General features: G+C 39.2%; 1 long non-coding RNA gene across 1 annotated transcript; it reads left to right on the top strand.

Annotated features, from left to right (window-relative positions):
• Window positions 1-4,836: 4,836 nt before the first annotated feature.
• On the top strand, window positions 4,837-13,557 carry LOC144588662 (uncharacterized). Its single transcript, XR_013544311.1, has 2 exons — window positions 4,837-12,540; window positions 13,508-13,557. It is a non-coding gene; the product is annotated as an uncharacterized LOC144588662 (long non-coding RNA).
• The last annotated feature ends 713 nt before the right edge of the window (window positions 13,558-14,270 follow it).

Raw genomic sequence — 14,270 nt, 5'->3', positions numbered from 1 at the left:
GACTCACTGAGATGATTAGTGAATATTTAGAAGCAATTTTCCCTGAAGTAGAGAAAAATATGTTTGTCATAGCCCAACTGTTTCCTCACCTATGTATCCCATGTTGATCGTGCTTTGTTGTGATTAGTTAGTACTTGGGAGGTAAACACAAGCGTACTTCACAAGACTGACTGTTGAGACACACATCTTCAGAAAAGGTGAATGAATGAATGAATGAATGAATGAATGAATGAATGAATGAATGAATGAATGAATGAATGAATGAATATTTCCTGCAGTCCTTTGGTATCTTCTTAGAGATGTATGTATAGTAGCATGCAAGTTCCCCCAGCCTGGTGCCCCTCCTGTTTTGAATTACAAACCCCATAATCCCCAGTTACAATCCAGAATATGGAAACAATCCATCTAGTAGTCCAAAACATTGGGGGATAGATTGGGGGTAGCTGTGGGATGCAGTATAGAGTAATATGAGCAAGAATTGGAGAGGCTGGGCTATGGCTATTGTCAGCCGTGTCCCAGCATTCAAGGAGGATTGGAATACAGGTGGTACAGCAGTGAACAGTGGCTACCACTAGAAGGACATTTAGGCAGCTGTCCAGATAAATCCTTCCATTCACTAACAGCTCATACATTTGTTCTAGTTTATCCTTCTGTCCACACACCTACTTACGTCATTTGTGGCCTAAAAGCAAATAGACTTTGTACCTAGGCAACCAGGTAAGTAGCTATTGAAAACGCAGCATTCTGCAAATCCATTTGGTGAATAAGGGGCAATTACATGGGTAAACAGTCAAGAATTAGATGCACCAGGAAGAGGCATGCAGAGCAGGGCTTCAGCAATCAAGACAGGAAGACTTGTGGAGGTAATCCATTAAAATAAACACAGCAAGGGTCCAAGGAAATGGAAGATTGGTAACTATAGATATTCTGGAAAATTGCTGTATTGTTTTCTCTTTGTATGATTTCCCTGTATAAGCGGATGTAAGAATATTCTTTCACTCTCTGGAATTTTACCTTTTCCCATCCTTCCCCTCCTTTTTTTACCCCACCCCCCCATCTGTACCTCAGTCCCTATTCCTATGGAAAATTAATAAAAACTTATATATTAAAAAACAGCAAGCAAATGACTTGCAGAAGAAAGAGATATTTTCTTTTTTAATAAAAGGTATCATCCACTCTTACATTTTTGTAATCTTTGGGGAGTATACAACCCTCTTTCTGGACTATATATGTAAGATACTATTAACGGCCTCACACAGCACCACCAACAAGATCACTTGGACTCTCAAAACCCACCACATGGATACTTCACCTCAGTTAGACATGACTACAATCTGAAGAAACATCTCTTTGTCCTCACTAGGTAAAAACATTAATCTGACTTTAATTTGGCACGATTGGCTATCTCTACCGGGTAAATAGATGGAAATGGTGGCGCTGAAGGTTAAACCGCAGAAGCCTCTGTGCTGCAAGGTCAGAAGACCAGCAGTCATAAGATCGAATCCACACAACGGAGTGAGCTCCCATCCCTTGTCCCAGCTCCTGCCAACCTAGCAGTTCGAAAGCATGTAAAAATGTGAGTAGATAAATAGGTACCACCATGGTGGGAAGGTAACGGTGTTCTGTGTCTAGTCACGCTGGCCACGTGACCATGGAAACCGTCTACAGACAAAGGCTGGCTCTGTGGCTTGGAAACGGGGTGAGCACCACACCCTAGTCAGACACAACTGCACTAAATGTGCAGTTTACCTTTACTGGGTAAATAAACCAAATTATTACTCCCAAGATTCTAAAGGCTGCTACATCTTTGTGCTGTTTTTCCTACCCCCACAGCCAATAAGAAACTGAAGTTTCAAAGCAGGCAATGTGAGTGTGAGTATGTATATGTGTGGGAACAATAAGAGAATTTTGTCCTATGAGATGGGTGTAAAAATACCAAATCATGCAACAGAGGCTTGAGACCCAGCCTCAGAGGACTGACACAAACTCTCACAGACATGTACCACCAATTTTGGACCCTTGTGTACAGTTTTTCTGCACTATCCATGAAGGGGTTGTGCTAAACCTGAAGAAGAGGGATTTTCTCCATGAAAGCTTGCAATCTGTTTAATTTTTAGTGGTCCAATAAAAAGTATCACCCCTCTTACATGTGTGTTTTCCAAATCCATATAATTTTGAGGTGATAGAACCAATGAACTTTGTATTTTATACCAATAATTACTGAGTAGGTTCCTAACACATAATACATGTTATCTAAAGCATTTTATACAGATTTTCTTTATATAATTGTTTAGCCATTTTAACTGCACATTTTCTATCATGTCTATATCAATATCATATCGAATGTATATTCATTAAGTAATCTAGTTTCAATTTACCTTAAAAACCCCTATGTTATGCCTTTACCCTGATTAATGATCCCTTATTTCAGTTTAATTCCCTTTTTTTAAATATGTAAGATATGCCCCTTTAAAATTCCAGAAGTACAGTATATACATGCTGTCAATGTCGTCGTGTTCGGCCTGCTGAACAAGTACCTCTTCAAATTGGGAAAGGCCATGATGCACCGCCTGCCTCCAGGTTGAACACTCAGATATCAAGGTTTCCCATCTGTTGAGGTCCATTCCTAAGGCCTTTAGATCCCGCTTGCAGATATCATTGTATCACAACTGGGATGCTTTCCCTGCACTAATTCTCCATACACGAGATCTTTTGGAATCCGACCATCAGCCATTCTCACAACATGCACGAGCCAATGTAGATGTCACTGTTTCAGTAATGCATACATGCTAAAAATTCCAGCTCATTCTAGGATTACTCTATTTGGGACTTTGTCCTGCCAGGTGATACCAAAAATCCGTCAGAGACAAACGCATATGGAACGTGTTCAGCTTCTTCTCCTGCACGAAGTGTCCAGGACTCACTGCAGTACAGGAGTGTGCCCAGGACACAAGCTCTATAGACCTGGATCTTGGTGTATGCCATCAGCTTCTTATTGAGCCATACTCTCTTTGTGAGTCTAGAGAACATGGTAGCTGCTTTGCCAATGCATTTATCCAGCTTGACATCTAGAGAGAGGGTGTCAGAGATCCTTGAGCCAAGGTACACAAAGTCATGAACAACCTCCAATTTTTGGGTAGAGAGGGTGATAGAGAGAGGTAAGTCCACATCCTGACTTGTAATTTCTTTAGGCTGATTGTTAGTCCAAAAGGAAACTGAGGGTATGGTGACATCATATCACATGCCACTTCCCACAACTAGCCATTTAGGTGAGCAAGGAAGGAAATGCACAAGGGTGCTGTTTTCAGTGGCTGCCATCTTACCTCCCGGATAACACCATGGATCTTAACACGTTTTATGTGCTAAGACCAAATTTAAAACATGGGATGGCCTCAGCCTTCATATAGAAAAATGTTGGTCTTCTGGACATTGCTGTCTTCCAATTCCATCAAGGCCACATAGCACGGATGATAGCTAGGAATGATGGGAGTTGTAGTACAACAGATGGAGGTCCATAACTTCCCCACTGTTTAGAAAATATTTGTCAGTCTAGCAAAAGGGAAGTCCTTGTTGGTGTTGATACCTCAAGCTGGTTTGTTATTGGGTGTGCCCAATTATTGTCTTTTAATAATAACATGAAAAAATTGTGCTGCTTGGAGGATATAGTCTATGTAAAAAAAAAACCCAATTGTCCCCCATCATAAATGAGTGAGGGTTAGGTGTGGTACTGGGGAACCCACATAGTTACAAGGTAATGGGAAAATGGAAAGTTTATGAAGAGCTTAAAATTCTCCTATTTTTAACTCTTCATAAACATTACATTTTCCCGTTACCTTGTAACTTTGTGGGTAAAAAAAGCCCTAGCTTATGTTCATAAAAGAAAGAAGAATGTCTGCAACTGAAATTACAGTAAAAGGCTGTAGGCCTGGCTATGCATAACGCAAAGGCTAATATGATTTTGAATTGGAACTCTCATATTTCATAAAGCTGCAAGCTTCCATCAATCAGTTGGTAAGAGGAATCAGTGAAAGCTTCAACTGCAGATCAAATTTCCCCCAACAATTAATTGGTGAGCTGATAAGAACCTCAAGAAAGACCTGCCATTAGGCAGATCACAAGACTATATTGGTTTTATCTTTTCATGATTCTGTTAGCTAGGAGTACCATAACTAGGTGTTTGGAACCTTAATTATAGATTGCCAGATCACTAACAGAACAGAAAAATTGACCAGCTTAAATGTAGTACACAGAGACATGATACTTTAGTTTGAACATATTATTATTTATTCTGAAAACTGTAGGACTCTAATAGTGCCAAATTATGACATTTTATGGAATGCTCATGAAATTTAAAAAATTGAAGAAAGAAAGATTCATATCGAGGACTACTTGACCTCTTTATAGCAGCACAAAGTTCTCACTTAATAAGAAGCTGATTCTGTATACAGAGGCAGTGAATCCCTAAGAGGAAAAAAATGTTTGTCTACTCTAAGGTAAAGCTGCCTCAGAGGGCAACTACATGACAAATAATATGGGAAATACTGGGGGGATTGGGATTCACACATAAATAATTGTGAATCAGCCTGAAGTTTTTCCTCCCTCTCGTTTGTAATTTTCTCCTCTGCTGCTGGGATTTTTACTTTCCCCCCACCCAATTGTCCCCAAAGGGCTGGGTACCACCACTGGTGAGTTAGGACATCTAAGAGACTGAGAGGAGGAAATCTGTAATCAGCCATTGTTTAGAACAGGAGTCTCCAAACTTTTCAGCATGAGGGCCACATCATATATTTTACACATTTTGGAAGGCCAAATGAACACATACATACGTGCACGCACACATGGGCTGAAAGGAACAGACCTGAGCCTGTGGCATTTGCGAGGCCGGATAAAAAGGCAAGGCGAGACAGATGTGGCCTGTGCCCCATAGTTTGGAGACCCCTGATTTAGAAGAATAGCTGGTGGATATCTGCTTGATTTAGCCAACCAGTCAGGAGTCAGAGAGGAGGAAACTGACAGCCAGCCCTTTTTTTGCAGCTTGTTAAGGTAGCTCTACTGTAGCCTGCAAATATGGATGGCAGTAGTACAGCTGCCTTATCAAGCTGCAGATAATGGCACACTGCCAATCTCCTCCTCTCTCTCTTGACTCCTGTGTGGCTGGCTAAGGAGAATTCACATGGGCAAGCTTAACTCCTGTGTGATTTGCAAAGGTGAATTCACAGCAAATCACTTTGTATTTTCCCCATTTTTCCACAGCCTTAGGCAGTATTTGGCAAATTAGCTTTTGTCTTGTAAGTTATCAATTGGGAGATAGATCAGGTAACAATATAAAATACCCACTAAACACAGTATGTTTGGTTAGGTTCCTGGGAGGGGCCAGAAGTTAAATAAAAGCACCTAAGGAAAGAGAAGATGTGGCCTGATTGTTCTCTATTGTTGATTTTAAAGCAGCTCCAAGCAAATGCAACTTTAAAACATTGTCCGGAAAACCATCTGTAGGATTATATAAAATGCAATCCAGCAAACTCAAAACTGAGCTGCAGAGACCTTCTGTTTTGTAGGTATGCTTAAGAATGCAGACATCCCCTTGTGAATAAGGACAAACATGGTGCATGCTGATATGCAAAGATCAATGCATGTCTCTAGCTTTCCGCTTTCTCGAAATGTCAGTGGCCAAGTGCCAATATATGTTTTCTTGGGTTGTGCAGAAGGAAACCAACAGTAATTCTTTTCTCCATCCACACCTGATATTTCAGACACTGACAGTGAAATCTGTCTTTTAATCAACTCACAGTGAAGAGTTCAGACGGAGGCTGCTAGACAACCTTTCAAAATTGAATCTCTAAATAGGTACAGATGTCAAAAGTGCTTGTGCATATATATTTTTAAAAAGAACATTAGTTGCTGCAATTATGTGAGATGATTTGAGACTAATTACCTGAACATTTGGGTGAATATATGGCAGGTGACTTAAATTTCTAATCATAGCTAGCTATTTTCCCCCTTTCTCTCTTGCTTTAAGGTAATCATAATTGTCCCTCTTCCTCTGCATATCATGTTAATGTGAATAACACAATAATATACTAAGAGCACAGCCCGTACCATTTACCTGGAAGAAGATCAAACTGAGCACAGTGAGATCCTTCTAAGGAAACATGAATAAGGTTGCTTCTATGGGAAAAATACTGTCTTGTGGACTCACTGACCTAAGCTCTCGGGACATGCAACAGGACTTCCAGACTTCTAGATTTATTTTAGAGAAATTCCACTTCAATGTTAAAAAGAAAACTCATGTAAATGGAAGGAAAGTGACACAGTACAAATACATATGCCAACTGCTGTCCATTCCAGAGTCCATCATGCAACTACTCAGTGGGAAAATTTATGGTAGATATACTGTGACTCACATCTGTGGAAATCAGGTTTCCCTAGGTGAATCTGCTGTAGCCATCCACATTTCCCGGAGGTATTTGTATACAAATATCCCCATCCCTACTTATGACCAAAGAGATATCAATTTATTATTATTGCACTGTAATATTCTAGGAGTTCCATGTTCTAGGACTCCCCCCATGTTTTAATTTATTTTATGCTTTTTACATGTCCATGTTTACATGTTAGTTTGCAAGGAAAGAGATTCCTTTGTCTGCTGCTGTTCAAACCCATTTTTAAGCACAATGGACATTTTCAGAATTGCATTTTTACAATTGCCTTAATTGTTTTGGCACTCTATACATACTGTATGAAGTTTCAAACCTTGACAGTAGTTACCAAGGTAGTTCAGCTCCCTGTCCTTCTAGTTTCGCTGTTGACTACAACCGCTTCAGTATCTTCTAGTCAGGATTTGTTGCCTGTTGGTGGCCTTGAGGACCATGACATACCCACTCTAGATGTGCCTAGATGTTGCCAATGGCAGAGGAAGATAATCACCAGTGTGGTATAGGAAGATTGTGGCTTAAGCTTTTAAAGTTGGTGTGACTGTGGTCTCTTCAGCAGTAGTTCTATTGCTGGGGATGAACTAGAACTGAACATGTGCAGAACTTATGTTTTGTCTGAAAAAAAGCCTTCAGACAGATGGAGCTCTTAAATGGTGTTAACATTTAAACTGGAAACAAAAAAGATGTCTGAAGCTCACACTTTCCCTGATTTAATTGGGGCATGCATATATCTCTGCATGGTGGTTTATTTCAATGGAAAACTGATTACTGTTCACTTGAAACTGAATATTCTGTTGCAGATAAGATAGTCTGCTAAGGATATCTTCAAGCTTTATATGTTTGACAGAATACAAAACAATCCATCCAGCAGATTCTGTTAGAAGGAAATCAGAGAAAGCAATTATTTCAGCTTTGTTTTAAATCAGCTGTCCCTATTTGGGTGACATACAGACGTGCGGAATTACAACTTCCACCATCTCTAGCCAGAATTTTCTCTGTTATTTGGGGATGCTGAGAGTGTTAACCCTGAATGCAGTGGAGAAAAGGTAATTTTCCTGGCCAAGTGGAGATTTGAACCCAGGTCTCCTAAGTCCTAGTTCAGCACTCCACCCACTATAAGACACTTAGTCTCTGCTGTGAAAATAGGGATGAGAAAAATCAAATTTTCTCATATTGCATTTTTATAAAGCATTTTCCAGCCTAAATATTTAAGCCTTCGTGAGTTTTGGTAATTTTTAAAAAAACTGTACTGAAGCAAAATTTCCACCAATGTGCACAAGACAAATTTTAAAGAGGCAAATGTGCCTGGTATGGAAAGAGTGATGTTTTATTTGCCTGCCATATAAGTGATAAAGATGAGGAGCCTTTGGGGTGGGGCAGAGGTGACAACCTTAATTTATCACAAACAAGGGCGAATGTACAGGGTTTCAAATCCAGATTTATTTATTTTGTTAAATAAAGCCCTCAATGTCCACAGTCTAGATGGACAGTTTTTTGTTTCTCCCACATTCAGATTTTAAAAGATCAGGTTCTTTCCATCCTGAATATGAAGAAATTTCCAAATTTAAAAAGGGAACTGGAATGAAGCACTCACCTATCCCTTGTGTGAAATACCTGAATAAGTAAAATACATTTCATGGAAACACCACGCAAGAGATGAGACAAAAGATTTAACATTTCTCTTAACCACAAAAAAGAACAACAGAAAACTCCCAACTCCACCCAGATACAATGAAATGCCTTGTCATTTAGTAACTACACTGCATGATGACGCTATCTATGCATACAGTAAGTACTTACAGTTCTAAGCATATAACTATATATGGAATGTGTCTGCCCAGATAAAGGGTAAGGCTCCCAGGTCAGAGAAAAGGTCTTTGATTGTTCCTTGTCTTTCTTATAAAGGTAGGACATTTATAAGCCTGAGGAAGTGGATTTCATCCACAAAAGCTTGCTACTTGTTTTATTTTTCAGTCATCCAATAAAAGGTATCACCCACTCTTGCAACTGTGTAATCTTTCTTGGGGACCACTGGCCTGTTCTTTGTTCTTTCAGAGCTATGTAAAATGCTGAGCTTCTTGTCAGAATGACCTGATAATGGTGCATTTTAGGAACAGTGCAGCAGCATTAATCATTTCTGTAAGCAGTTTTGTTTTGCTGACCTAGAAGGTTTTCATTTTTTTATTAGTATGAAAAAAAGCTGGATTCTTGCATTTAATATTAGGCTTGCATTGCCCTCTGATGTGCTGTTCAGTATAGTATTTATTTATTATTTGCATTTATATCCCACTTTCTCTCTGATTAGCTCAAAGTGGCCTACATAGCTCTGCTCCTCACTTTATCAGCACCACAACCCTGTGAATTACGTCAGGCTCAAACAGAGTGGCTAGCTTTCAGCGGGGACTACAACCTGGATCTTCCAAATCTCTGTTCATCATAATATCTGTTACACTATGTTGCCTGTCTCAAAAAACTCTATTTCAGACAGGGTAGAAGAGGGAAATTTGCAACACAATAGATTAGATGATGCTTCATCATGATCAGATTTTAAGAGAGCGCAAAAAGTATGCTGAGCCTATTCAAAATATTGATCGCAAGTACTGCACATTGCTGGGAAATCCATCCAAATCTAATTTCCCAAACTTCAGAGATGCTTTGGAATGAATTCTTACTAATTCTAGAACTGTATCTGCCAAGTGGCTGAACCACACAAAGTTTAGCACTTTTATCCACAATCCAGTTATATCTTCAGCTTCTCTTTCTGAGTTCATGTCTGGGTTCTGCTGCTGATGGGGGCCTTGCATTTAAGCCGCTTTGGGGAGAGGGTGATAAATGGAATGGGTGATGATGACCTGCAAGGATTCCTAGCCTTCCCTGGAGAGCCAGAGTATTCCAGAGGAGTCTTCATTCCAAGAAACAGCCTAGCTTGACTGTGCCGAGATGAGATCAGAGGAAGCTAGATGTGTTGCAATTGGTGCAGATTTCACTATAGGCAGAATTATTTTGAACACTAAGCAGCTGATGCTGGGTGTGTTTGTGTGTGTGTGGCAGCAGCAAGAGTTCCCAGCTGTTCTTCCAGAGCTGCTAGTGATCCTCTTCTCTAGGAAGAGGACAGTGCCATTTGTGCTATATAGCTTGACACGTATCCCCTAACCTGGCCCTGCGGCATCCAGGATTGGTAGAGAACTATTTCTCATTTTTATGAAAGGGGCTTGATCACACCAAGAGGAACTAGAAAGAAATGGTAGGTTTACAATTCAGTGAAGATGGTACAATTAGAACTTGGAAAGGTACTCTTTAAAAGTAATTAGTTTCTGCAATAGTTACAATTTTAACTACTTATAGAGTACTGTTGGTCAAAAGAAACTAATATAGTGATCTTTTATTTGTTTTCAATTTTCTTCTCACATGAATTTAATGGAACTGACAACATTCTGGTGTAGTCTCAGAACCTCCGTCTATCACCCTGGAGAAATCCAGCGAAGAGGTTAGGTGCTCCTAGACTTGAAATGAGGAAATGTTGCCTCAAAAAGGGAGAAAGAAAGATCTAAGAAACCACAGAATCTTTCATTTGGACTCGAATACCAGGGAAGAGACTAGAACAGATTATAAAATAGTCAGTCTGTAAGCATATCATACTTCTTGAGCCTTTCATCAAATGAGCCAAGGCAGGTGACTATAAGAAAGAGGGCCTTTCTAGTGTTGGCACCTTCTGTGGAATGCCCACCCAAAACAGACTTAGCTGAAACAATATCTGTGGTTCTTTTGGTGTCATATGAAAGCTTTATTTAGATCTTTGCACGGTTTTATTCCTGCTGCCACTTTTACCTTTGATTTTTAATGTCCTCCTGGTGGTTTCATCTTGCTTTCATCTTTTATTGATATCTTGTGTTTTATGTTTTCAATTTGCCACTTTGATTAGAGTTATGAAACAGTAATAAATATAGGCCTGTCTCTTTGCCACTATTCTAACTTTCAACGTGTGCTGCAAAATTGCATTGCTTGTCTTTCAGGGGCACCTTTGTGTACAGAAATGCCCTGCCTGTACACCTGCAATTTGCATGAGACCTACAGTGAAACTCATGGTGTTTCGAGATAATAAAAAGCCTTTGCTCTGACACAGACATTTTACAAGCCTATTCCTTACTTGTTTATGGATTATAGTACTGAAGAAAAGACTTGAACTTTACTTTGTCACGACTCCCAACAGGGAGGCTGTGGTTTGTTTGTTTTTTTTGGATTAAGAAATAAGGAGATTTCACATCGTGCTGTTTGGAGCAAAGAAAATCCCTTTTTGTGATTTGTGGCCAGACAGGTCTTTCCCCCACTGCATAATGAAATCCCTCGCATACTTCTGTGCTTCCTATTTATCAGAAAAAAAATCTGGTTTTTGTGGTACCTATTTCTGCTTTGCGTTGGGATATACTATATGTCTTCTAATATTATTTTCCTCTAACATTAAAACTCAGGAAGGAAAATATTCATTTTTTCTTCAGTCCACACTGTATTCATATAAACAGGATGGCTCTTAGTGAGGAAAAATATGCATTAAATTCCGCATTCTCATCTGTTGAAGCCTTCTCCATATGGTGAGATAAGTTACTGAGGAATTGTAAACACCTATGAGATTCCTTACTTCCACCTAAGTACAAGACAAAGAGCCTTTTTAAATTCTCCTGATCTGCTGTTTTGAAAAGCAAAGCCGACAAGAACAAATACAGAAGGACTGGCTATAATCAAACCACCCAATGATTCACAATGAAAACAAATCCTCCACTGCTTCAAGGATATAAAGCAGCAATCATCACAATGCTGGGCAATGCATGCAATTCATGTAGTGGTCTGAATTGTGCAATTTGGGTTTTTTTTTAAAAAGTAGGCAATTTTGCACAAAAAGATCAACACTGTAAAAATCAGGCAAATTTGCATTATAATCATTCCAATCAATGTGAGAACTATGTAAAGAGCAGCAGAGATGGCAAAAGTCTTCTCCAGCTTTGCTTGTGAGGAGGAATATTGTAGTTCTTATCCATGAGTGGAATGATGAAATAAGGAACTATTAATGTCTGACTAGCTGCCTGAGCGTGATCTTTTTAGATGGATTGTTAGCATCGCTGCTTTGACTGTATTTTTAGTATTGCTTGCTTCCCATTTCTAAGACGGGTATTTTGTTCGTTCCTTTTTAATATTTATATATTTAGTGGTTTTAAATGTTGACTTTTAATGTATACTCAAATTGTCTTTAAATTCTATAAGCTGCCTTGGTTTCTCCTCTAAGGAGAAAAGCGGGGTAAAATATTTTAATAAATAATAAATAAATAAAATTCCAAAGAGGAGAAAATATATCACCCAAGTAGAAGATACTGTAAAAGAGGGCACGGATCTGTATAAGAATTGCCTATACTGATTTTTATGTGTAGACATAAGTTTAAAAATACAATCATTAACTTAAAAATAAATGAAATTCACCTCTCCATAGCACAAAAGACTATGGCCTAGAGACCACTGTGCCTACAAATGAGACTGAGGGTGAGGAGCAGTCACAAACAAAAGGGATGGAATTGATCTCAAAAAGAAAAAGAAGAAAAAAGGGAGGCCCATGAGCTAAATCCCTTCTTCTGCAGAGGAGTTCTTTTCTAACTGTACCAGGACTATGGAAAGGCCTCCTCCCATTAGGGCACTTCATGCTGCACTTCGTAGATGTTTTATCTTCAGGTAAGAGGCGTTTAATTTTTAAGTCTTTATACAGTATATTTACAAGGCATTGGAATATATATATATTAAGTAGCATTTAGATCTTGGGCACTACAGTACTGTAACTGGCTTTATTCTGATACTGTCTTGACTTGATTTGAATATTACGCTTATTTTTTAAAAATATGATAGTAATGGTTTTCTTCCTGTGCGCCACCAGATAAACTATTGTTAATTGGAGGAAGAGGAAGAGGGGCTGGCAAGCTGCCATGCATGCTTACATAGGACTCCACCAATGCTACTGTAACCACCATCAGGACAGACTTCCCTCAGCTACAGAGGGTTTACTCGGCAACAATAGTACTATAACCGGTCAGGAGGTCAAATGCCTCTCTGGTCAATCAGCTGCCAGGTACATCTGTTCATATGCTCTCTCTCTCTCTCTCTCTCTCTCTCTCTCTGTGTGTGTGTGTGTCTCAAATATCAAGCACATTTAATATGTGTCAAATGTTCTTTTCTGTTGACTGACCTGATAATTTTTTTTATACAGCTGGACATAAAGCAATAAATCTGACAGAAGATGTTGAACCATAACTAGCTGTTTCAGCACTCAAAGCAAACAGCACAACATGTCCCCTCAAAGCAATCTTGTAGTTTATGATACCACCACCTCAACCCCACTACTCCAGATATATGCAGGGAGGAGCTCTATGTCCCGCTATGCTTACTTAGTAAGGAATGAGGAAAAAAGTATTTGCACGCCTCGCCAAAGGAAGACTCCCTTCTTCTTTTGTATTTATGTATTCCTGGCTGGCACAGAGATGCGGCTTAAATTCAGTGTTACTCCTGGGGCTCTGGATTCCAAAGGCAGGAAGAAATGGGGAAGGTACACTGGCAAGTGGCTAGATCTCAGTCTAGCATACCTTGCAGGAATGTTGCAAAAAAAGAAGTGGTTAACAATACCCAAGTCACACCAAAACGCCTTGGAGGAAGGGTGGGATACAAATGAAATAGGCAGATGTGGACTCCATCTAGGGAATACTGGATTAGTGTTGCATGCTTTTTAAAAAAAACTCTGTACAAACGTATGAGGATAGATGCAAAGGCGCTGCAGTAGAGACTGCTTTAGCACTGAGGGAAGTAATAATAACTACAGTTGAATATGCCATACTGTAGACTATTTGGCTCTAAGTGCCTGGGAGAGCATTTTACAGCCCAAAGAATCAATGGATCAAAAATGACTAAAAATTTGTTGATTCATATTTGTCGGGAGCATCGATTTGAATGAATACAAACTGACAATTTGCAATTTTTGATGAGTTTTGCAATTTTTTTTAAATTCGTGCCCATCTCCAATAATTTGTTTGTCTTATTTCTAGGCCACATTTCTCCCAATAAGGGGATTCAAGGCAACTGGCAGCATTAAAAAGAACAGAATATAATTTTAAAAACAGTAAGATATAAATTAAAAAATTAAACTATACAACTGATTAAAATATATTGAATGATTAAGAACATGTAAAAAACATTAAAAACTACCTTAGCAAAGAAATGGCATTCAAGGACTCAGTCATGATTATTAAAAGCTTGCCTGAAAAGGTGGTTCTTCATTTGTCAGTGGAAAGATAAAAGGGAGAGGGCAAACCTGACTCCCAAGGGAGAGCATTCCATAACCTATGGCAGCCACAGAGAAGGCCCTCTCCTGGGTCTCCATCAACCATGCAAGGTTAAAAAGAAGATACAGATTTCTTCAACTACTGTATTATATGTAGGAGTAGAAAGCCTACCATTTTACAGAATACAAAGGGGGGAAAAAGGTATTCCTTGATTCCCCTCCTCCACTGGGAAAAGCCAACCTCTAACTGAAAATGTTTCAACATTTTGTGTGAATTTCTAGGTCTCTCTCACAATTTAAATTGATCAGAATATGAAGACAGGAACACAACTACGATAGAAACGGATTCCTGAATATATGTAACAAAGACTATTATTTCAGATTAAGTTGACGGATGGGATTAAATCCTGTTCTTGATACCAGGACCAGCACGGCCTAGCAGTGGGTTCAGCCAACATCCCAGTGATGTCCTCTAGTCAGAATACACATTTCTTAGTAGCAGCTGTCTCTACAAGATATAGATGTTT

The sequence above is a fragment of the Pogona vitticeps genome, chromosome 4 (genome assembly GCF_051106095.1).
Source record: "Pogona vitticeps strain Pit_001003342236 chromosome 4, PviZW2.1, whole genome shotgun sequence".
In the NCBI taxonomy this organism is placed as follows: Eukaryota; Metazoa; Chordata; class Lepidosauria; order Squamata; family Agamidae; genus Pogona; species Pogona vitticeps.
Note: the sequence above shows the minus strand (reverse complement) of the source record. Positions and strands in the feature narration are given on the sequence as shown.